This window comes from Aquila chrysaetos, chromosome 5 (genome assembly GCF_900496995.4).
Source record: "Aquila chrysaetos chrysaetos chromosome 5, bAquChr1.4, whole genome shotgun sequence".
NCBI lineage: Eukaryota > Metazoa > Chordata > Aves > Accipitriformes > Accipitridae > Aquila > Aquila chrysaetos.
Window position 1 is genome coordinate 52,743,878 of NC_044008.1, and position 24,900 is coordinate 52,768,777.

At 58.4% G+C, this 24,900-nt stretch overlaps 1 long non-coding RNA gene across 1 annotated transcript; it reads right to left on the reverse strand.

Annotated features, from left to right (window-relative positions):
- Window positions 1–958: 958 nt before the first annotated feature.
- Window positions 959–24,900, reverse strand: LOC115342242. Its single transcript, XR_003923690.2, has 2 exons — window positions 24,577–24,900; window positions 959–2,932 (listed from the first exon to the last, which is right to left on the reverse strand). It is a non-coding gene; the product is annotated as an uncharacterized LOC115342242 (long non-coding RNA).

Genomic DNA, 24,900 nt, shown 5'->3' on the forward strand with positions numbered 1-24,900 from the left:
TACACCATTCTGGGGGGTACAGCTGGCACCTGGCACTGCTGTGCTGTGGGTGCTGACCCCTGCGCCTGTCCCCAGGCAGGGACAGCTCAGTGGGGAGTGCCAGCCCTTATCTCCAGAGCTTTTCAGGGAGGTGTGTGGTGCTGCAGCCTGAGCCTCGCTCACACTTCGACCTCTCCCCAAACCTCTTGGACCGTCCTCAGGTCAGCCCTTTCCCACCAGATTTACTGCTGGTTATACTGGGGGGATCAGAAGGAACCAAAACCCACTCCTCTGAGACAAACCCAAAGAGGGCATGGATGTTTGTCCTGCCCTGTATGTTGGGGTGTGTGGAGGAGTGGGAAAACAGATGCTGGGAGGAGAGCAGCTTGGAGCAGCGCTTGTAGTCGGGAAGGACGATGAAGAAGAAACCTTTCCCTGCAGCCCCACAATCTCAGGGCCCAGATACTCTGGGCGCTTTGCACCCACACTGGGTGGGCAACCGTGCTGCAGGGTCAGGAGAGCTCCCGGCATCTTCCAGCCACACACCAACACGCCTCAGGAAATCGGTGGCGGCTCAGCCCGCATCCCTCTATCCCTCCATCCCTCCCTGGTCCCACAGGCTGACCCTGCAGCGACACCCCCAGCCCAGCGCCGCGACACATCAGGTCCTACGGCACCTGCTCCCGGCCTGGCACACTGCGGGGTCACCGACCCGGGAGCTGCAAGCGAACCATCACTTCCAGGTGTTTTAGGGTGGCTGTTTTTTTTTCTCAAGGAGAGAAAATTCCTATTAAATCATAGATAAATAAAGAGGAGAAAAAGGCTCAGAGAGGACCAAGCGGTCTCCGATAGCTGGTGGCTGCTGGTGTTGAGCATCACCACAACAACCTGGTAACAAATATATCCTCTCACCAATTCTTTACCAGCAAACCTGCTTCGGCAGATCCCACATAGAATAAAATATGTAGATTTTTCATGAGAAGGTTTTTTTTTTTTTTTATTTGGCTCCATGCTCCATAAAACACATTTACCCAGTCACATACAAAATACATTTATCCAGTTTCTTTAAAACAAATAAAATAACCTCTCCTCTCCATCTGGCCCCTCTCTCTGCTCCTTTCTAGCCTGGTCTGCTTCTCTATTCCTCGCAATATGGAACATGACAGGGTATTTTCAATGCTATTTTTGTCCGTTGTGTCATAGCTTATATTTAAAATAGCATTTAAATCTGCCAAGTAGTGCGGTGTTTTAAACTGCTGTCAGACTGAATTTCTCCTCCTACATACCGCAGATTTCAGCTACGACTTCAAGACAGCTGAGGGAAGCTTTTGAGGAGGGGGGAGGTGGAGGTGGTTGGGGACCAGATTGTCTGCAGGTGTGAGGACAGTCAAAGGATATTAATAGGGTAAAAGGATGCTAAAGGGGGGACACAACCCCAAAGAAAACCAGGGAGTGTGCATATGGGAGTGAAATCACCTTCCCAAAGGAAGCTCTTACTTGGGAGAAAAGGCTGCTATGGTGGGACCACGGGTCTGCACCCGGCAGCTGTGGAAACAGGGATTCCCTGGTCTGAAGGTGAAATGAGAGACCCCCGTCAAGTGGCATTTGCTCTGCATTTGGGGTTTGCCTTGCAGGCCCCCAAAATAGGGTTGATCCAGCCTTTAGCGAGAGAAGCCCTAAGGCAGAGGGGTGGCTTGTGCCACCTTCCTTGCATTGGGGTTTATTCCCCCTTTCTTCATCATTTATTTTTTGGGACATGGCTGACATCTGGGAAGCCCCATGGTGAAGCAGTATGGTCATGGTCCATGGTCAACGCCTGGGAAAGGGCCCATTCTCCCTCCTTACGCTTGCAGGGATCTAAAAATCTGCTGGTCCCTTCCTTCACTACCATTAATAAACATTGCAACCTTCCCCAGCAGAGCTGCTTCGTTGCAATCAAGTTAGAAATGTCAGCCTAACCTCTCTCAGCCAAACCCTTGGCCAGCTCAAACCTCCATGACTGCTCTGAAGTCATCTCCCACTGGAGGAGGTGCTCCAGAAATGGGTTTCCTCTCCCATCTGGGCCCAAACCACCTTTGCTTCATACATGCAACCTTCAGGCCTTTACTCTAGGTGCTGGAGTAATTGTGTTCCCTGGGTGCCCGCTCGTCCCCTTCACATGTCCTCCTCTACCTGTGGGCACATCCCAGCAGCGTGATGGGTCCTGAGTGGCATCTCCCAACCTCTCCCCCTTTGCTCTGCTGTGCCCCTGCGAGCATCCTCCCCTGTATGTCCATGCCGTAAGAAGCACCATGCCATGGTGCTCCCGGTCACCAGCACATGAACATCACAGGGTTGCCCAGGCTGTAGGCCCTGTCACTGCGGCTGCTGCCTTCCTCCTTCCCTCCCTCCCTGGCCGCTCCCGGCTCCGCTCTGCTCAGCTCGGCTGCCTGCATGGGAATTGTTGGTAGCGCAGGGAGGGCCAATGGAGGTGGGAGCATCCCCACACCAAGCCTGGCAGGCACAAGCCCCCACCCCGCTGCAGAGGAGTTCAGTATCTCTTCTTCCCCATCTTGTTTTTGGCTGCAGCGAAGGTCTGGCACAGCCCTACCAGAGCAGCTGACATTCAGGGGAGGTTTCCTCCTGCACCCCTCTCTGCTGTAAAAGCTCCGTGAACAAGGGATGCAGGGTGTCTCCCAGCCCCTCGCACAGTCCTGCACCTTCCCCAACACCGATGGGGCCCATGCCAGGCCCTGATGGCCACTGGATCCTCCCCGATGCTTGGAGGGGTGGGTGTTTCATGGGGTGCCCCCAGCCTGTAGGTGCCCCCCACTTTCCGAAGAGGGTTTGAGTTTCTTTTCTGCAGCCGTCCAAGGCTCATTTCTTGCTCCGTCTCCGCTGGTGTCTCACCCTCTCCTGGGACACGTGTGCCTGCCATTGATATCTCCTACCCATCCTCTTCTGTCAACACCGCCTGAGGAAGGGACAGATTTAATTTTTAGCAACGTGTCCTCTGTGTCAATAACTCCCCCTCGTCCTCTCCTGGGCGGCAGGGCTATCTGCTCACCCATCTCCTCCTCCCTGCTCAGCAGGCAGCTTTCCCCTGTCTCTCCACTTTCTCTCCCTCACCGTTTTCCCTTCTGCCTGGAGTTTTCCATCGCTCACCCTTGTTCCCAGAGGGAGAGGTGACCCTTCCCACAACTCCTTGCTGTGTTACCCAGTGCCACATCCCTTGGCACATCCCCAAAACCAGCTCTGCCACCGCCAGGCCGGGATGGCAGAAGCATCTGTGTTACACCCCACGGCTTGCTGGGCTGAGACAGGACTGGCATGGGATCTCTCCCTTTGGGATCACCTCGCATCTCCAGCTCGGTCCCATTCCCCAGCTCAGTTCAGGATGGGGTGATGTGCCATGGGTGGGGGTGGCTGGTTGGGTTTGGTTATTTATTCCCCCAAAAGGCAAGGCTGGCAAGGGGTATGGCCGGCTCCGTGATTGCATCGTGGCGCGTTAATCAGCCGCATTAAAATTCCGAGACAGCTCCTGCCAAAGTGGCTGCGCGCTGTGCAAGGTGGCTGGGAAACGCCGGGAGCCGTGACAGGCAGGCGTGCAGGCAGACAAAGAGCTCACTCCGTCGCTCCGGGTCTGCTCCGGGAGGAGAAAACCAAGACACACACACACACCCCCCCTCCACGCCACCGTGCAGCCCCACGCTGCCTGGCCACGCAGGTGCCACTGGAGACCCCTAAGTGAGCAAGAAGTGCACAGTGACCGACGAGCTTGCCAGCATCCCGGCACCGGCCCAGGGGGATGTCTAGGCTGTTTGGGCATCCCGGCTGACCCCATGGGCAACTATGGGGATGGGTGGTACCCATGACGAGAGACCGGGATGTCACAGCGATGGCGACCACCCGCTGCTCAGCCCCCGGCATCCCATCCCTGCCTGTGTGTGGGGGGGGGGTGTCCCCGTGGGGCTGCGAGCCCCCACGGCGAGGGTCCCCACGGCCTTGTGTCCCCCTCCAGAGCCCCTGCCAGCTGTAGTAATGCATTTTGCCACAGGGTGCCACTATGGCAAAGCTGTAAGGCCGGCCGGGCCCTGCAGCCCTGTTGTATAAGCCATACCTGGTTTTACCCACGTTAGTCGTGATTTCCTTCTTCCCCTCCACTCCCAACCTTCCCCACGGCCCCCGCAAGGAAACTGCGGCAAGAGCACCCCAAATATTCATCCGAAGGGGATGGTGCTGCCAGGTGACCCCTGCACCACATGGCACAGGAGGGGATGCTGCGGTCCCCTCCGGTGTGTCCTGAGAGTGACGTGGGGGACAGTGGGGACTGACACATCACCAGTGCAATGGCATTCCTCTGTCTCCGCCAGACCAGCAGGGAGGAGAGATCCTGGAGGCTCTGCGGGACCATGGGCTGTGCCAGCGAGCAAGTGGGATGCTGCGTAACCCAGGCAGCCGGGAACAGCGTGCCAACCCTGCTCCTCTCCTGCATTTGGGGTGCTGGGCTCTGGGGATGCAGCTCCCCAATAAAGGGGGTCTGGTTCCATTGCTGGGGGCCAAGCAAAGGGCCTGGCGAGGCTGCGGCCACTCACCTCCTCCAGCCTTTCTCATAGGATGGATCTGTCCAGCCCTGTCCTCCCGCAGCTGGGCCTGTGAAGTGCCTGCGGGAAAGGGGATGCTGCAGCTGGGGCACCCCATCCCATCCCATCCCATCCCATGGAGACAGCACTGTAGGAGTGAGCATGCTGGGTCCTGCACCCCAAGTTTCTCATCCCCCTGGCACACTCTGGCCCCTTCCCAGCCTCTCCCCAAATGGGAGGAAGTGCCCCAGGGCAGCTCAGCCCTGCACCCACAGCAGCACCCCAGCAGACCCATTCTGCACCCACACAAGGGGACAGCACGGCTCAGCCTAGGAAACTGAGCTGATGAGAGCTATGCAGGATCAGGCCATAAACATGAGATTTTTTTAGGGTGAAAAGTGCTCTGCAAATGGCAGGCGGTGGGATCCTGCGTGCTGCATCCACCGCAGGCAGAGAAAGAAAGAAGATTTGCTTCTTTCCTCACTAATAAAGTCTGGCTGAAATGACACAGTATAATCAGTGTTTACCTGGGAGTTTACATATGGTTTGTTGTAATTATAGTTTCAATTCCTGCTTTTGCATTTTTTTTTTATTTTTTTTTTCCCAACATCTATTTTTCAATCAGTAAAAGTAAATACTATTTTCAGCCCAATGTAATTCTTCCACTCCCGTGGCCACAAACAGCGAGGAGAGCGATTCCATTTGCGCACTGTGCAATTGAGCAGAGAGGAGCCCGGCGGCTGCGGGGCATCAGCAAAGCCACGGCCAAGCAGGGACCTGGGGACATTGGGACGAGCCTCCCCTCCCCACCACGAGTCACCCAGGACCTCCACCCCACCCGGCGGGGCTACCTTTGCCGGTAAAAATCAGCATCAGGCCCAGACACTGCTTCCCATCACGTCGGCATCGTTAAAACCCTAAAGCTGCCTGGTCGGAGGCAGCGGGGAAGGGATAAGAGCCATTAGGTGCAGCATCATTTATTTCAGGGCTGGCAAAGCTTTGTTCCAGCTTGGGGATTGACTTGGCACTAAAAGCACCGTGATCCCCCGGATTTAATTTTTTTTTCCCCCCTCTTTTTACGGGTGTGATTTATAACAAATCAAGGATGCCGGTGTCAGGTCCCCTTCTTCACCCAACTATTGTCACACACACACACACACGCGCGCACACACACACTGATTAAAACCACCCGGCCCCCGCCGGTTCCTCCTTGCGCATCCATCAGCTGCTCCGGGGACAAACTTAGACATCCCCCTTCTAGCCCACACCTCCATCCATGCGTGTTCTGGTGCCGTGGGTTTTAAGCCAATATTGGGTATTAATTTGGTGTGCACTTATACATATTTAAATATATATATAGGTACATTTATTTATGTCATGCCCCTAAATCCTTGTAAAAATAATTGGGAGCTCTGTCTCAAGGAGGAATTGGGCTTTATTGGGATGCAGAATAAAAACGTCACCCTAGAGACACGCAGAGGGTTTCCACCTCGGACACTCCAGTTGAATGCTTGCTGGTTACGGCCCCAAATCAGGCACCGTTTGAACTCTGTGCCAAGGCAGAGCTGCTGCCCGAGGCCGGTGGGCAGGCGTAGGAGGGGAAGCTGGGCGATGCTGTTGAGAAGGGGACCTTACCCTGCTCGGAGGGTCCCAGCCCCTCAGGGGAATCAAGCAGAGGCCAGCAGCCCTGCCTGCACCCCATTATGCCCCAGCATCTTCATCATCCTCATTTTGGGGTTAAAAACTAGGTGATGAGAATGCTTCTCCCAGAGCCGTGTCCTTGGCCTCCGCTCTCCGACATGCCCCACTCCCTGCCAGGAGAATTATTTTTTTTACCATCCCCATCCCCAAAAAGAGCTGTTTTCTCCCCGGATGCTCACGCTACCCCCCTGAATAGCTCAGGGATCAAAGGAGAATATTTCAGCGAGGGTTTTTGGAGGGGGCCCTTGCCCCAAGGCCCCAGCACGGCAGGTGGGGGAGCTGGGGCCGTGGCCGGTGGCAGGAGCGGAGCAGCCATGCAGCAGCCGGGGCTCCCCGGGCGTCTGAAGTTTGGCTGCGCCAATAAACGCCTGTCCCGAAGCACGGGCAGCTTCAGCCGGTGCATCCCGGGGGGGTAAGTTTGGGTTTTCCTAAGATGGGAGAAAGGAGGGTGAATATTGGCCTGGTGGGGAGAAGCATCCCTCTCCTGCTGCTGCCTGACACTGAAAAGAAAATTAAAACCCAAGCAGTTTAAAAAAAATAAAATAAAATAAAATAGTTTTCTCTCTCGCTTTCACAAAAAAAAGCTTTTCTCACCAATCCCAAACATGATTACATTTTCTCACTGTGTTTCTTAAAAGCCTACCCCACTCAACCTTTTTTCCCCAAAATTAAGAATTAGCTGGTTTAAACTCTCACCCAAAATATTTATCATGAGGAACAAAGGTACTGGAATCATCTCCGGGGTTGGATTTCAATTCTCCCTTTCAGGCTTTTATCTTTTCAATCCAAATTTCAGTGACAATAATCCGATTTTGATTGACATTAAAATTATTTATTGTCACATTGTAGCTGTTTAATAAATTGTGCCTGCTTTATTTTTTGGCTTATAAATACCATATCTTTACTACCTTGGTGCTTAATTCAAGGGAAGTAGCCACTTCTGAAGGCAGGCAGCAATAGTCTTAGCCCAGACAAGATGTAAAAATGCCTTTTTACACACATGACCCTGAAGAAAGAGCCGATTCCCCCTTTTTACTAATTTATATTTTTTTAAATCTGTCTGGTTTACAAAATTTTGCTTTATTTTCTAATGGAAAAATATGCTCCTGCGAGCTACATGTAAGACAAAGATGATTTTAATCTCCATCCAAATACAGAACAATTAATTTTTCAGGAGTATTTTAAAAATCAGGAAAACAATTCAGAACACTTTCATGATACAGATTTGAGAGATTTTTCACCATTTTGGGAATGAATTCATAAAAAAAAAAAAAAAAAATAAAACAAAGCCTGGAGACATCCATTTCAGAGTGCCATTAAAATCTGGGTCGTGTTGCAAATTATTTTCTTTTTTTTTTTAATTTCCACAAATTACTGAAAGTTAAAAGAACCATCAGCCCATTTTACTATTAAAAAAAAAAAAGAGAGAGAGATAAAATTTACAAAAAAAAGCATAGAAAAATGTAGCCCTTTTAGAATAAACCAAAAGCAGTTCCTCGGCAGAAATATTTCCCTGCATAGAAGATTTCAAGTCTGGGTCTGGGTCTGGGTCCCACAGACACCTTTTGCTGAGGGGGCCCTGCCTTTTCACCCTGGGTACCAGGGGGATGCCGGGGGCTGCCGGAGGATGCCAGTGCCCCAGGGATGCTCTAGGGCCACAGCATCTCTCCCTCCTGCCTGCAGCGGGCAGAGGAGGCTGTTTGCCCACTGCCTGAATGCCCCGAAAACCCTTTTTGGGGAGAGCCCGTTGGCAGATAAAGGAGTTATCTGCCAGGGGAGAGCGGGTTTCTTCCCCATGTCCGTGACCGTGCAAGCCGGGGTGGAGGTGCCAGGACCCCGGGTGGGCTCGTGGGACCAGGGAGGGATGCAAGGCAAGTTGGGGAGCAAAGATGCTCTGATGGGGCTCAGCCCCGGCCACCCCCTCCACCTGCTCCCCCACGCGCAGCCCTGCTGCCACCCTTCCCTTGCCACACACCCCCCCCCCAAAACTACCCCAAAGCCCAAATCTACATCTTCTGACATCCACACGGGTTTGGCCCCTGCTCTGTTATTGGTGCTGCTATTTGGGGGTGACATTACGGTCCCACGGGGGAGCCCCCAGGGAAAGGCAAGGCCTTTCCCACAGGGGCATGGGGTGGCCGTGGGGACGCAGACCCTCACCCAGTGCCAGGGGGACGGTGGGGCTGCCCTGGGTCTCCCCGCTAATCTCCTGTGCTGCCTTTCCCAGCGCCGGGCGGCCACAACGGCTCTGACGGCCGCAACGGCTCTGGCAGCCGCGTTTGTTTACAGGCTGAATTTGTATTAAAATGGTTCATTATTTTCCTGACTGGCAGGTTTCCAGTGTCCGTGCTAGTTAATAATTGCAGCCAATTAAACCTTCGCAAAATATGCATTGCGGGGACGGGGATGGGGGGAACACAACACGCGAGGATTTCTCGCAAGCCCACGGGTGGCTCATGCCACCGCGAAGGAGCACCATGGTGAGGTCGGGGACGCGGCGTGGCATCTCTGCCAGCCACAGGGACCTCCTGGGGACAGGGTGGCTGAGCACCCTGGGATGGGGATGCTTGCGGGGCTGTCACTGCAAAGGGCTTTTGTCCCTTTATGGGGGCAAAATTCGCAGCTGGTGGGGGAAACACCAGCAGGATCCATCCCAGCCCTGTGGATTTGCTGCCCCCTTGACCTTGTGGGTACCGACGCTGCCCACCCCAAGCCCCGACCTGCCTGTCTGCCCCGGGGATGCTCAGCTGAGGCATCACCCCAACAAGGGGCATCCCACCGCAGCTGCGAGGAGGTTTCTTTTCAAAGCACAGCTCCCTCTTTTCCTCCCTTTCTGCTCATTCCCTTCTGCCACTGGAACACCCTCTGCCTCCGCAGGCCAGCAGAGCATCGCCTCCAAAGCCCACCCTGATCCCCCTCCAACCCAGGCACAACCTGGGAATAAAACATTTCTCAGGGCCAAAATAAAAGGAAAACTCTGTGGTCCCAAACCCACCCGGGGCTGAGACTGCCCAGCTCCTTCCACCTGTGACCTTGGGTGCCTTTTGCAAGCTGTAAGGACACAAGCAAGTTTCTCGATCACTGTTTGAAAAGCAGCCAAAGAACAGGAATAAAGAAACGTTATTTAGCGAACGCTCGCCCCGCTCTTTGAAGCTGGGAAGCTCGGCAGAAAGACTGGTTGCTCAGGCGGGCTGTGGCTACGGGAAAGCTGGGGGGGATGTTTCTCAGATGCTAAAATCACTCGGAGAGATGCGGGAGCAGGAGCGCGTTCATGGGGAGGACAGCTGACGGGGAACCGCTGCCTTTCAGAAACGCAAATAATCGCAGCCTAGGTTAGCTCTTCTGTCGAGAGAATAATTGTGCTTCTAAAGGCCCTGATATGATGAGCAGCACTGCTTTGAAATCGAAATAAATACATAAATAAATCAGAGATCTTGGACTGATTAAGGCAATTGCTTCCCTTGCTTTTGCAACCCCTTTGGGTCCTGGTTCCCAGAGCCAATTACATATTTAAAAAGTTTTTCTCAGAAAAAAAAAGGACTTGCAACTCTAAAATAAAGTTTCTTTGTGGTTGCCTAATGAACAGCAAGGGCTAGGGCAGTTTACAGTTATTAATTGGTTTTAAATGGCTCCAGCTCTGTCTCGGAGCATCTTTATGAGCTGGCCATAATGTGGCTGTGCCCTCCCGACTGCCCCGTGCGGGGTCAGGGCACGCCGGGCACTGCTGGCCCGGGCCCCTTTGTGCAGGCGAGTGGCCAGCCCACCTCCCCCATGGCCTCTCCTCCTCCTCCACCCCATGGTCAGCCCTTCAAAAGCCCCCGGGGACCCGCCAAGCTCCCGCTGCCTTGGCTGGGGTATGGAGGCAGCCAGCGGAGAGAGGGGCTAGGAGATGCTGAGGATGCTCAGCCATTACTTTTCCAAACATCCACAATTTCTCCATCTCCCTGCTCCCTCCTGTATGACTACAGGGGATATGTGCTTTGCCACCCACTCCCCATTTTGCCTCCCACCTTGGCACACTGCAAAAACCTTCTTGCCACCCAAACCCCGGCTTATTTTTAGGCTCCGCTTGGCCACGACACATGGGAGCTCAGCAGCCGGCACAAGCCTGGGCGCTGCCCAAGCATCACTGGGCACACCACACCTAACACCACCTTGCACCTCCAGGCACTGAGCAGGCAGAGAGAAGGCTCTGTTCCTCACCCAAAAACCACCGAGGGGCATTAATTCAGCAAACAGTTTCCTTGCCATGAGGAAGGGGGGAAAAAATCTTTCCCCCAGCCCAGGAAGGTGCAGAAACCTCACCCCTAAGAGGAGGCAGGGCGTGAGGCATGGGCCTCCTTGGATGTCTTCTCCCTGTAAATGTGCATTATTGACAGCAGAAATGATCTCGGATTGGGTTTGGGATGTAAGGAAACGCTCGTGATTATTGATATTTTCCAGAGTTGCTTCCAAACCTATTCTTGGGCTTGAACGTGTTGCGTGTGTCATCTCCGATGAACAGTTTTAAGCTTTAATTCAAAAAATAGCATTATGTTTATAATACTATGTAAGGTTTTCTCCTGGCTGTACGCATGGGATTATATATGTATCTGTGTGTGGGTGCGGATGTGTGTGCAGGGATGTAATGAGACAAACGACTCAATCTGGAGCCGGTGGGGAGGAAGAGCCGCACACGCAGCCCCGAGAAGCGGCTGGTTCCCTTTGGTACCAATTTGGTTTCTTTTTACCAGCTGGTGGAGTTGTCTGAATAAACACGTTATCGTTTGGACCGATCCATAGATAAACAGGCAGCGATGTTGTAGGTGCAGGTATACGTCTGGGGGTACGTAGGGGGGTGTATTCACCAGCTGTTGAATGCTGGAGATGGGCTGGTGCGTGACAAGATGCCAGACGCTTTTCAGCACATCAAATCTGTATCTCAGCACTTTTCACGGCACGGCAAGGAAACAGTAATTAAGCGGCAGGACTTACACCACTTCCGCGCCAGAGTCACGCTGCATCCCTTTCAGCCCTGCGCACGTGTGTGCTGGCACGCCCAGCCACGCCAAGGGGAGCCTCACCAAAACACAGCCTTGATTTTTTTTTAACGCTAACAAATTATTCAGCAGAAAGAGTGTTTCCCCCATTCTGGGATTTTCCCAGTAACACCTTACTGGTCATTTCTGTTGGTCCCTGCCCAGCTCTACTGGTTTTATAAAATGCTCTGGAATAATACTGGGAATAGCAGCATGTGGGAAGGAGGAGGAAGGTTTTAACTGCATGGGGTCTTCCATCTCCAGCTCTGTTTCTATGGATATCTGAATGGAGTTTATATTTATCCCTCCTGTTTGAGCCATGTGTGCAACTTTGGAGGAGGAGGAGGAGGAGGAGGGGGCAGCCATGAGTAGACCCACACTGCTGCTGGCTCTGCTGAGCCCTGACCCCTTTGGGTCAGCAGTGAGAGCATCACCCCGACGGGCAACATCAGCCTCGTCCTTTCTCCCAAGCCAAAATGTCACTGCAAGGGGGGAAAACAGCAGAAATACTGGGCTAAAGCTAAAGGTAGCAGCGAGCGCCGTGTCCAGCAGGGAAGTGGCCCTCTCCACGACCCCCAGCCACCAGCCAGTGATGTCAGGGCAGGAACATCACACCCAGTCCCTGGTCCCCAGTCCCTCCTACAGCTGTCCTGTAAATGGCCAAATTTCCTGGGAGCAAGGGTTTTTCCATCCGTCACGTTGTCCTTTGCTGTCAGGAGAGAGTCGGCACGGCCCCGGTGCCGGGGGGAGTGTGCCGGGGCGCCGGAGCAGGTAGGAGTGGGAAGGAGAGCCGTGACTCGGCCTGGCCCCGGCGCACTGGCTCCCAGAGCATTACTGTGATGGCTCCATCATTAATTGATCAATCACAGGATGACAGTTAATTAAGTAGAAAATAAAGCTACTCTGCCCAGCCTGGCATTAGTAGGCAGCGGCATTTAAGATTTCTGGAGTACAAGGGGGGAAATTAAAAAACAAAGGCACAGCTGGAGGAATAACCCCATCGCCGGTGGCTGTGGGTGGCAGGCTGGCACGATGCTCCCCGGGCCGGGATGTGCGGACAGTCCCTGCACAGCGGCGATGGCCAGTTCCTGGCTTCTTCTCCCCTTCTCGAGAAGCCACATCCTACCTGCCGCCCTCCAGGCATAACCCCCGTTGTCAGTGTGGCCCCTTCCCGCCAGCTCTGGTGCTGCTACCCAGGCACCGGCCACGGGACACTTGCCAGCCTCCAGATCCACAAAGGGGCTTTTCCTTTCAATCCCGTTTTCCCATCTCCAGGTCCTGCCCAGTGGGCTAACCTGCAGCCCAGGTGGGGAAAGAGAGAAAGCCAGAAAGCATCCTTCTCCCCCCCACCTTGTGTGCCTGGGATTGTCTTGATATGAAAAATTATGGTTTTTGTTAAAAACTATTAGTAATGAGGCGTCTTTCCTGCCCTTAATTGTTGCCAAGGCGATGACCCCAGCCAGCCATCTTTAATTAACTTAGACTAGATCTCCTGAAATGAGTTCCTCGGGTAAATTGCTCACCATGGCTTTCAGGCACGGAGCCGTGTTTGCCAAGCCCACCCGCTCCAGCGCACAGCCACTGCCACCAGCAGAGGTGATGGCATGGGCCGGCATCCCCCCGCTCCGCCTCCCCCTGCCACTGCCAGGCCAGGTAACCCCGAAGCCAGCGCGTAGAAACTCAGAGCAATACAGGGATGGGGATGAAGGAGCGACCGATGCCTGATCACTGGGAACAGGATGAATGCGAATTTCTCCATAAAATGGGAATTCACCCCGGCTGCTGGCTTCTGCCGGGACCGGCGCATCACGGGGGCCGTGGGACTGGCCGCGCAGCAGCTGGCACCTCTCCAAGTGAAAATCACATTTCCTGCCTGACAGATAACGCCGGTCAAGAGAATGCCAGGACGATTCCTGAAAATGCCATAATTGTTTTAATCTGATGGCAGATAAAAGATAATGATGCTAACAATATTTAAACGTAATTATAGTTTCCTGCGGCTGTTGGGCTCTCTGAATCCTCTCCATTCAAGTGGCTTTGTTTACGAGCGGCTTCAATACGGCAGGGCCCGTTTTCCTCTTCTGTCGCCTTCACACCTGCGCCTCTGTCGAGGCGGGGTGGGGGGGATGCGTGCCAAGAGGCTGGCTCTCCTCAAGGACCAGTGCAGGCTAGCTCTGTGGCCCCCTCAGGCTCTCCTGCCCTTGGCCCACCATCACCCATCCTCTGCCTCCTGGGATGTGATGCCTGCCTTGGGAAAGGGGCTGGGATGGTGCTGCTTGGAGCCTAGCAACACCCGAAGAGCGGGGATCTGTTTGGGGGAGTTTTAGAGACAGGTGGTAGGAGTAAATCCCCCCCCCATCAGGATGAGGTAGGCATATGGTGGCTGGTTTATACTGGTCACTTGTGTCAGAGCTGTGACCGCCCCTATAGCACCTAAATCCCATCCTCAGCTCCCCTCCAAGGTGAACTCCCCAACATCGATACAAAACAACAAAGCAGGACAAAGGGATTTTTCAGGAATTATTTGCTGATGGCAAACAAATAAAAAGCACCAGAGGCGGATGTCCGGGCACTTGGCATCCGCAGGAGAAGAAAATGAAGGAAGAAGAAAATTGCATGAATCCCCTACATTGGAGACCCCCCTACATTGGATACTGCTACCATGATCTTCAAGAAATCCCCCCAAAAGAAGCTTTCTTTCCAGGGGGCTGGATGCATTGATGGCCCAAGTAGCAGTAGGAGAGGTTGCAAAACAGCTCGATCGAGTGCACAGAAACACGTAGTGAGAAAAGACGGGATTTAGGCAAGGCATTTAGAAGAACTTAAATATGAAATGGCTATTTCAGTAGCTGGAGTTTAGCCTCCTGTGTGAATCGGTCTTTGTAAATAGGAATGGAGGATAGCCAACTTCCGCAAAAGGGCTCTACGGGGGGTCCGGAAAATCACAACGTCCTGAGTTTAATGGGGAAAACAGATAGAAATGGTAACAAAGAATGGGGAGAAACAGCAATAAACCTGATTGTTTGGTAAATAAGGCCGAGCCTGTTGCTGAGAAGTGAAGTTTGAAAAGCAGCTGGGGAATGAATAACCGGTTAAAAGTTAGGAGACAAAGTGGCATAACAAACCCCGGGGGTTCCCAGCGCGGAGGGGTCAGTGCCGGAGCCCCCACGGTGGGCAGGAACGTGGGCCTTCGGAAGTGCCAGGGAGGAGGGAGGATGCAGCAACGGGACAATATCCACTGCTGCTCCAACACGATAAACTCTGGCACCGTATAGAAGGGTATGGAAGGGTCTCGCTGTGCTGATGAACTTGGCCTTCAAATGAAGGAGGAATTCAGTGTTGAGCACAGAGAAAACAAATCCATTGCCTACACGGCAATGGAACAGCTACCTCCAGCGAGGAAGAGTGCTCCAAGGCATGGATATGACTTTGAAAAGATCAGCTCTGTCACTGGCAGGGGACAAGAGGCACACAGCACACCAGGGACGACTCAGGACAGACCATAAGAGAGGGCAGGGCTGGGTGAGGGGAGGGCAGGGATCGGCTCAGCCTGTGCCACGTGGGTCCCTGCCTGGCAGGGGGATCTCAGGGGAATAAGTAGGTAGCAGGGAAGGACAAGGACGCAGGTTGGAGATATGCAATAGCTGCCATCTGAGGAGGGATTAAATGGAGTAGGACTCCGGTCTGCAGAAAGAGGGGACTAAGGAGGAGAAGAGAGGAGACTGTGAAAGCATGAATGGCAGGGAGAAGGTGAATGGGCACTTACTACTCACTGCTTGTCTCAGCAGAAGATGCAGAGGGCATCGGATGCACCAGCTGAACACTGGGCACAGGGAGCTGCTTCGGCAGTCACCTGGGGGGCTGCAGGGACCAAAAGTTTGGAGGGGATGGGAAAGTAATTGGGAAATCAAGAGCAGAGAGGTGCCCGGCTGCTGGAAGGGCTGGGAGCCACCTGGGGCTGAGGGGGCTGCAGGATGCTGGGCAAGAGCAGGCAAAAGAGTGCACCCCTCCCTGCCACTGTCCTGTGCCCTGTCCTGGTCTGGGACACCTCAGACCAGGGGTGGCTCATCCCCGGAGCTGCCGTGGGTTTGGGGGCAGCCCGGGGTCCTCTGCTTGTCCCTGGAGCATCTCTGACCCCCAGAGCCAGGGATGCACCTCGGGAGTGGACCTCTTTCCTAAAGCACCGGCAGGACCTCCTCTCTCCTCAAATCCACCTCCAGGTTTCCCGGCGGCTCGCCCCCAACCCGCCGGGAGGGGGTCTCACCAATTGCCGCGTGTCTCCGGGAAAATCCACGCGAGACACGCAGGGACAGCTCTTTACATGACACACATCACAACGGTGCTCGCCCATGCAGGACCGAATCGCGGGGGGGGCGGTTAGCGGGGAAGCCCGGCCCCTGCTGCCCCCTGGCCCCTCAGCCCACGGCCCCAGCCAGCAGCCTGCGGCCGCAGCCACGCGTGGCCGGCGCGGCGCGTCTCCACGGGCTCGGCGCAGCCCCGACGGGGCGCGTTGACATCTGTAACCAACACGCCGGCTCCGGCAAAGGCAGGGCTGCCCGGCCAGGCGGAAAATTAACACTGACATTGAGTTTAATTAAACAAAACAACCGGGCTGCGAGCTGGAGCAGGGACGTGGCGGCAGCTGGAGGAGCCGGGCTGGGCGCGGTTTGGGAGCGACACCCGCCGCCGCCCTGCCGGGACGAGCCCGCTCCGGCCGGCCGGAGCCACGCCGGGCCCGGGAGGCCGAGGCCGGCTGGGGGGGACGCAGCTTCCCCGCGGACCCTGCCGTCCACGGCCGGGAAACACCATTTTCCCTCCACGTTTTGCCCTTCTCTTAAAAAAAAAACAAAACGCGCGGGGCGCAGGACGGCGGGGGAGGCCCACGCGTGTCCCTGCCCCGGCGTGGAGCGGGGGGGATGCTCGGCGTGCTGCGGCGCGGGGGGGAGGCGAGGGGTGCTCCGGGGGGCGGATTTCGTTGAGGGGGGTTTGGGGACATGCTGCTCCGGCGAGCCTGGGCGCCGGGAGAGACCGACTCGCACCCAGCCCGCCACCGGCTCCGGCCCCGCTTTCCCCGCCCCGGCCCCAAACAAAAGAGGCGGGAAGGGCCTGATCCGGGCAGGGAAACCCCGGCAGAGCATCTCCCGGCCAGCCGCTCCCCGCCGGGCACCAGCAGCACCGGTAGCACCGGTGGCACTTGCCGTGCCCGGGCAGCGGAGCGCCGGGCAGCGCGGGTAGAGGGGCAGCCCTGCCCGCCGGGGCTGCGGTTTTATGCCGCACCGCACGGGAACCGCTCGGCTCCGAGATCCTGCGGGCGAGGCAGAGCCGCCCTGCACGCCGCCCGCCACCGACTGCCGCTCGCACTGCAATTCCTCCGCGGAAGAGCTGAAAATAGCGCGCAGCTCCGCGCAAACCGAGCGGGGAGCAGCCTCCTCCAGCCCCCGGGCAGCCGCAGCGCTGGTGTCCGGCGTTTGGGACCGGGCGATTGCCGCTGTTTCTGTCTGACGCCCCCCAGCCCTCTCCCCCCCGCGCTGGGAGCTTCCTCCAGCATCAAGGACCCCCCCCTCTTCCGTCCAGCCCGCTGTGCCCGGGTCCTGGAGGCGAGGGGTGATCCCTCTCTCGCCGGACTCATCCTCCTACTCCCAGTCCATAGCTTTGGGGCTTTTAGTCTGGTCATTTTATTTTATTTTCTTTTATTTCATTTTTTTTGGGGGGGGGGGCACACGGACGTGAAATGTCGGCTTTGAAGGATATTTGTAATAACATAACCAGCAAAATGAATGTCATATTTTTGCTCCAATGAATTGGATTTCCTGAAATATTGTCTCCGTAATGATGCCTTTAGGCTCCTCTGGATTAGATAACTCTCCAACCACATCAAGAAGGCTAATTATCCCAAAGCCACTTTCCCCGCATTTCCCCATCTATTTTATATATCTATGTATATCTACGTACAAATACACGATATTCTCCCGAAATATCGGGGGCTGCCACTCCGTAGGGACACGCACCGGGACGGGAAGGGAGGGCTGCGGCCTCCCGCGCCCATCGCCGTGGCGTCCTTCCCGCCCTGGCAGGCAGAGAAGCGCCCGGGGGAGCCCCGTCGAGCAGCCGTGACGCCATCAAGACCGACTCCCCAGCCAGCCAATCCGCAAGGCCCGGTCGCACGTCGTCAGCCCGCGCTGACCAATGAGGGACGAGCGGTGCTGCCCCGGCGGGATCCCCTCGACGGCTCGAGGCGCACGTGGGGCGGTACGGGACACCCCCCCCGGCCCGACGGGCACCCCGGGGCCGCATCCCCCGGCGTGGGGAGGGAGGTGACACCCCTGGGGGGGGGGGGGGGCCGGGGCAGCGCCAGGCGCCGAGGGTGCCCCGGGGGGGGGGGGGGGTTGGGTCACGCTGCCCCCGAGGTCACGCGTGGGGGGGGGGGGGGGAAGAGGCCCTCGCGGGGGGTTGTGGAGGTGCGCGGAGCAGAGCCCCAAACAAGAGGCAGGGGGTTGCTCCGACCCCACCAAAACCCCAGCTCCCCGGGGGGGTGGGTGCGGGCAAGGCCGCCCCTGCACACGCGTGGGTGCCCCCCCCCCACCCCGCTCCGCCCGGCGCGTCTTTCTGTCTGTCCCAGCTCTTTGCTTGGGCCGGAGAGTTTGTACTTCGGGATTATTCAGCTCCTGCAAGTTTTTTGTTAGGCGGTCCTGAAAGGCCTCAAAGGCTGGGAACACCATTCTAATTACGGGGAAGCACAGCTTATTTAGAAGATAAAAAGAGACTTGTAGTCTCATAACAGCTTCTTATATCCGTCAAATAAGGATCTCTAATGACGGGGTGAGAGCCAGTGAATGCCTAAAACAAACTAAAAAAAAAGGAGCGAAAATAAAGCAGCCAGGGGCTTAAGATATATTAAATTACCCTGATTAGGAATTTAGGCTGTGGCTCGAGTCTGCTGGAGAGGCTGGCGAGGGGGGGGGGACGGAAAGTGCTGCTATTCATTTCTGGGGAGAGGGGTCAGTAGGTCGGAGGAGTTCACAGGGCCTGGCTCTATTCTTATGCTAACAGAGAATACAAGCGCTGGCCTGGAAAATAGAAATGAATTTGCAATAATCCGAGCCCCTCTGTTTGCAAGGCGAGCGGCTCTATAGCTAATTGCAGCCCGGCCTCCCCCGCCTCATTGCGGACAGTTGTAACGATGCATGGGAGATTAGAGCCCGAGGGGTTGGGGGGGGGGGGGCGGATTTAAGCTGTGTCCCCCCCTCCCTTCCTGCTGCCCGACGGTGAAATATTCCGGGGCAGGCGCTGGTGTTTGGGCTGGCTCAGCTCGCAGGGAGCGGGGCCAGCCAACTTCTTGAACTTCCCCGGAGCCGCGCAGGGGAGCGGGCCGCCGGCCAGCGCGGTGTGCCGGGGGGGGGGACAAGAAACGGGGAGGGGGGGGGGTCGGCTCTGCGCGGCCCCGTGGCCGGCGGAGGGGGGAGGAAGGCAGGGAAGGTCCCGGAGAGGGGGGGACCCCCATTGAGCTGCCGGTGACAAGCAGTAAATCGGGGAAGAATAGCGCATGGAAACGCGCCGTCGGGGCCGCTCGCCGGCCCTACAGCTGCCGCCCCGTCTCGCCGCCGTCCGAGCCAGCGGCTCCCCGGCGGGACGCCCGGCTCCCGCTCCGCACCCCGCGGGCTCCCGCTCCGCACCCCGCGGGCTCCCGCCGCCTCCCGGCCGGGTCCGCCCCGTCGGCGGCTCGGCGGGCTCGGCGGCCGCGGTCGGTTTCAGGACCCTGGACAGGGGCGGGGCCGCCGTCGGGGCGCGGCTCCGCCGGTCCCCGCGCGTCCCCCGGCCACGTCCCGCCGAGCCGGGTTCCTCCCCGGGCGGGCCCGATCCTGGCCCCTCTCCCCCTTTTCCCTACGCCACCGGGCTGGGATCAACCCCCACACACACGCAGGGGTCGCCGAGACCCGGGGCCGTGATGTGGGCACGGGCCACGGTTTGGCAGCTGGTCGGAGCCACCCCAACGCAAACGCACCCGCCTGTGCGGGGAAACCGTGTGTAGAAGACGAAAACGCAGCCGAGGGGTTGTTTTAATGACTATTGAGCGGCTCGGTAAGCCTCGCAGGCATGCGGGGCTGCTCCCCGTGCTGGGGACGGTGCGGACGCCCCTCCGTGCCCCGACGGCGAAACGGGGTGGCAAAGCCCCGGGGTCGCCCTGCCCGGTCCCAGCGACAAAGAGCCGGCCCTGCTGCCAGAAATACAGCCCTCTTTCGTTAACCGCCGCTTCGCCCTCCTCCTCCTCGCCTGTGGCTGGCCCCATAGCCGGAGCCAGAGATGCTCCGGGTGAGGGTTGTCCCTGGGGCCGGCGGCACAAAGCGGTACCAGCCCTGCACCCAGACACCGGGACCGGCTCTGCAGAGCCGGGCCGAATCCTGCGCCCCACGTCGCCCTTGCAGTAATTCTGCCGAGCGCTGCAAACTTTGCCCTGCGAGCCCGGGGCTGTCCCTGTCGAACCGATCCCACCGGCCGCCCGGAGGGATCGGGCACAGGGGGATGGAGAGCGGGTCCGGGGGCTGGTGCGGGCCGGGGCCGGCGCTGCCGGGGCCGCTCCGGTGGCCGCAGGTCTCAGGGTCTCCATAAATCGCTTTTTCCGACTCTCTGAATTTTCTCACTCGAGACTGAAATTGAAAGGATGATTCCCGTAAGTGGCACACGCCGGACAGATTCATCCCCGCTCGGCATTGTCCGTGCCACGGTGCTTCTCACGGAGCCTTCACCTAACACTTTTGTCGTTTTAAAAGGCAGAACCGCCGGATTTTACCCAGCGGGCTGTTCTGAAAGGCTGCCTAAGCTTAAGAAAATTATATTTCAGGTACATTTGAAAAAAAAAAAAAAATCACACAAAACCCACACACATAAAAAAAAAAAAACCCACAACAAAACAACGGTGTTTCTAATTTCTAATTGTATACTGAGTTGCTGAGAAAAGAGGCGGCATTATTTGTAATAATAATCTATTAACTGGATTTGGGAGGAATTTTCAGCAGAAAAAATTCATTACGGGGCTGCTCTGTGAATTTTCGCTCTCCCGAGGAAATACGCGAAAAAGATATACGCGAGCTTTTAAAAATTGTTTTGGAAAACAAATTCGCTGGCGCTTTTACCTCCCCTGTGGTGGGACACGGGGATGAGCCGGCGCGATTTTGTTCCTCAACACCCTCCAGAGTTTGGGTCTCCCCCTCCCCAAAATAGCGCCCGGTCCGGTCCCGGCGCCCTCTCCCCGCCCTGTCCTTCCCGAACAGAAACAAACCGCCGAGGCGGAGAAAAGCGGGTTTCTTTGCTAGAACAAAAATCGGGCTTATTTGCAAGGGAAAAAAAAAACCCGTGTTTATTTGCAGGAATAAAAAGTGTGTTTCTTTACGAGAATAAAAAGTGTGTTTCTTTGCAAGAATAAAAATCGGGATTATTTGTAAGACTAAAAAGCCGGTTTCTTTGCAAGAGCGGGGACCTGCTGCTTTGGGAGGCGTAGGACGGGGGGTTGTGCCGCGCCTCGGGGGGACGCAGAGAAAAAGGGGGTGACTTCCCCGCTGAGTGCCCCCTAAAATGGGGCTGGGGTTCATTCCCCGACAGGTCCCCCTGCGCTGCGGAGCGGCGGCTGCGGGGGACGCCGGGGGCCCGCACCCAGCCCCGCACCCGGGGCTGTCCGGGAGCTTCCCCCGCTCCCCTCGTCTCACCGCAGCCTTGCGGAGATTTTGCGGGGGAGAAGGTGCCCGGGAAGTGCCCCCCCCCCGCCCCAGCCGCGGAGGGTGGATTCCCACCCCCGGCTGCTTTTTCCTCGCCCCGCGGCCCGCCGCAGGTTGCTTCGCCTGCCTTTCTCGCAGGGACGGGAGAGCTGTTCCCCCTTCAACGAAAACCCGGGGGGGTGATGGCAGGGCCCCCTCCGGTCCCCCCCCCCGCCGCACGGCGGCCGGCGCGGAGGGGAAGCCCGGCCGGGGGGGGGGTTCCCCCTCCTCAGCTGCGGGCGTGGGGCGGCGGCCTTCCCCACACCCCCCCGGCCGTGGGTGCGGTGTTCACCGCGCGGCGGGATGCACCCCACGGGTGCCTGGGGAGCGGGTGCAGGCCGTGTGTGCAGACGCACCCCCCTCGGGTACACACACGCGTGTGCGGGGACATACACAGGTCCCATAGACACCCCCCCGGGTCGGATACCCACTCGCCGGTGTGGCACACCCACCCGAGTGGTACAGGCGTAAGGTGGGGGGGATGCAACACGCGTGTGCGGACACTCACGGGTCGGCACACGCAGAGGCCGCGGGCACACCCGTGTCTACACACGGACACGGACACCAGATACACCCCCGCCGCCTGCAAACGCGCTCCCGCAGGCTGCACCCCTGCCGCCTCCCTCCCAGCTCCGGGAGCCCCGGGGACCCCCCAGCCCGGGCCGTGCTCCCCCCCTGCACCTCCCCTCCCCAAATCCACCAGCTTTCTCTCTCCCTTTCCCCACTCCACCCACCCCACGCAATTAAAGGCGGCGGCGGAGTGGGGCTGCGAGAGGCGGCGGCTGAACGGTAAGGGCCCCCCCGCCCGCTCCTTTCCCCGGCACAAGGTGAAAGAATACAGAAATAGGTGAAAAAACACAGAAATAGCCCCAAAGGAACGCTGCCCGAGGTTTGGCTTTATTTATCCCTGCGTGTCCTTGTGCCCTGCAGCCCCGGGCCGGGCTGGAGGAGCCGGGTACCTGGCGGGACAGCCCCTGTGGCGGCTCCGCGGGCCGGGGGGGTGCGGGGGGGGGGTGATGGGGGTCCCACTGCCCGCGGCAGGGGGCCCGGGGAGCCGCAGGTGCTGCTGGCGGGAGACACCAGCAATGGCTGTTTGGGTGTTGCATTAAAGCACGCTGCAGTGCGCACACAGGCGGCCCCTCCCCCCCCAATCTGCCTGTATGCTAATGACATGCAAAGCGACTCATTTGCATGTTTATCTCTGTCAATGGGCAAGCGTGGCGGGCGAGGTAATACGTTTCCCACCGTGGCATCGAGGCCTCCCCCCGCCCCGCGCCCCTCACCGCCCCGCCGGGCCGGGGAGGGCAGGGCGCACCTCCGGCCCCACCGCCCAGCCCTGGCACGACGGCAGGAACTGCCACAAAATGGCTGCCGGGGGAGGGGGGGCCCTGCGAGCCGCCCGAGCGCCCACCTCTGCCCCCCAGCAGCCCCCGGCCCATCCGCGCCCCCTCCCCTCAAAACCAGCGCCGGATTTTGTGCTTAAGCAGCCAATCGGGGGTGCGGCACCCTTCCCCCCTCCCTCCCTGCCTCCCTCTTTCTCCCCCACGGTCCCTCCTTTTCTACCCTTCATCCCTCCTTCTCCCCCTCCATCCCTCCTTTTCCACCCTCCATTTCTCCTTTTCTACCCTCTATCCCTCCTTCTCCCCCTCCATCCTTCCTTCTCCCCTTCCATCTCTCCATCCCCTCCTCCAACTCTCCTTCTCCCCCTCCATTTCTTTTTCACCTCCATCCCTCCTTCTCCCCGCTCCGTCCCACCTTCCTCACGCCCAGACCCAAATCCTCGCTGTTTCCACGCGCGGGGGGATTTCTGTTTTCCCACCGCCCGGGGAAAAAGTCTCTTCCCTCCTTCCGAGGGGCTCCGACGCCGGCCTGGCTGCTGAGACCCCAGCAACTCGTGACCGCTGTGGGTCCGCCAGCACCGTGCGTGGCCCCCGGCGGGCGCGAAGCCGCGGGTGGGCGACCGGGGGGGTCGGCCATCGGTTCCTCTGCTGAGGGGTGTGCACGGGCACTAGTAGGGAGAAGCACCCGTGTGTACACGCACGCGTGGGGGCCCGCGGATGGGACGGACATCGGAGGCACTGGTACGGGTGTGAGGTTTTTAAATAGCCACACAAAAAAAAAAAAAGCAAAAAAAAAAAGCAGCCTCTCCCGCCGCCCCGAGGTGCGCCCACCCCGCTATTTTCAAACACGCCCCTTGGAGCGCAGGGCTCTGTTTTGGGGAGCGGAAGGGGGGGTCCCCGCCGTCTGAGCGGGGATGCGGCGACCCCACCGCACCTTCGGCGGGGTCACGGCACGGCGCAACCCCCCCTCATCACCCCTCCCCGCTCCCCGGGGCGTGGGGACCAGCGGGAAACCCCGGGGACGGCGCCCGGCTGTAATACAGTGTTATATACGCTCCAGACCATATATATATATAAAAAACCCTACGTATATTATATGTTACGCTATAATTTATGATGCCGTGTTATACTACACGATGCCGCATGACGCGATGCGATGTGACAGCACAGGACCCGAGGCACGGCCCCCCCGAGGCGTCCCCGGCCCGGCAGCACGCACCCGCGGGACCGCCCCGCCCCGAGGCGCCGGCGAAGGGCGCCCGCCTCGCTGCGCTGCGCTTGGGGACGGGTTTCGGGGGAGCCCCTCCTGCCTCCCCACCCGGTATCCCACCCCTTCCCCGTCCCCTCTCAGCCTCTTATCCCCCCCTCTTTTTTCCCCCTTCTCCCAAATCTAGCCCCCTTCCCCAGCGAAGGTGTTTTCGCTCCCTCCGTCTCTTATCTCTGTTTTAACCGCGGGGGGGGAGGTTTATTCCCCCTCCTTCACCCGAAATTGTCTTAGGAAAAAAAGAAAAAAAAATCTGCCGAAAACCCAAATCTGCCAGTCTGTGCTCGAGGCCTCCGGGCAGACGCGGCCCCCCGGACCCGCCCTGCCCCGACCAGTTTATCCCAGCACTGCCCAGCCGCAGGCACTGGGAGGGGATTTATTTCGGGCATCAGCCAGCGCCCCCCCCCGGGCACCCTATGTCCTCCCCAACCCCAGGTATCGCACCTATGGAGCGGGAGGTGTGCCCCCAGCAGGGATACTGCCGCTGCCCCCCGGCGGGGGGGGGTGGTGCCCCCGAAACCCCGTGCCCCTCCCCGTCCCGGGGGCAGCGGGTCCGGGGTGTCGGTGTTCGGGAGCCCCGGGGGTGCCGGCCCGCCGGGGTCCCCCCCAGGCCCCCGGCCCGCTCCCGGGTGGGTGTTCCCCTCCCGAGGGGGGCGGAGAGAGGCAGGCCGGGGCAGAGGCAGGTTTGGGAAGGCCCCCTCCCCTGGCTTTCCGGCCGGCCCCGCCAGGCAGTGTCCCTCCTGCACCCCGGCCCGGGGGGGGGGGGGTCCGCACCCCCGGGGGAGGCCGGCTCGGGGCTCCGCATCAGCGTGCCCGGGCAGGGCTGGTTTTGCGGGAGGATGCGGGACCCCCTGCAGAGAGACACCCCCGCCCCCTATCATCCCCCCCCAAAACCTGCCGTGCCATCGCGCCCCGCAGCAGAGGCAGCCCCCCAAAAGCAAATGGGGGGAGGTCTTCCCTTACCTGAGCGCTGGCCCGGGGGAGCCCCGGAGAGGGGGGGTGCTGGATCCGGCTCGTTTTCTCCCGCCGTGTCCCGCAGCAGAAACTTCCTCCGGCCGGGGCCGGGGCCCAGGCCGGGGCCGGTGCGGGGGAGCCGGGCTGCGCCGGGGGGACCCCGCGGCCGGGGAGAGCCGCACACCCCGGGCCGTGTTTATATGTAGAAAGAAGGGTAATTTGAGTGCTTATACCAAGAACCGGGGTTGTTAAGTTTGCAGGCAGGCAGCTAAACGGTGCCAAGTGCGGGCAGGGAGGGAAGGGGGGGGTGCGGGGGGGAGGCTGGGGGTGTGT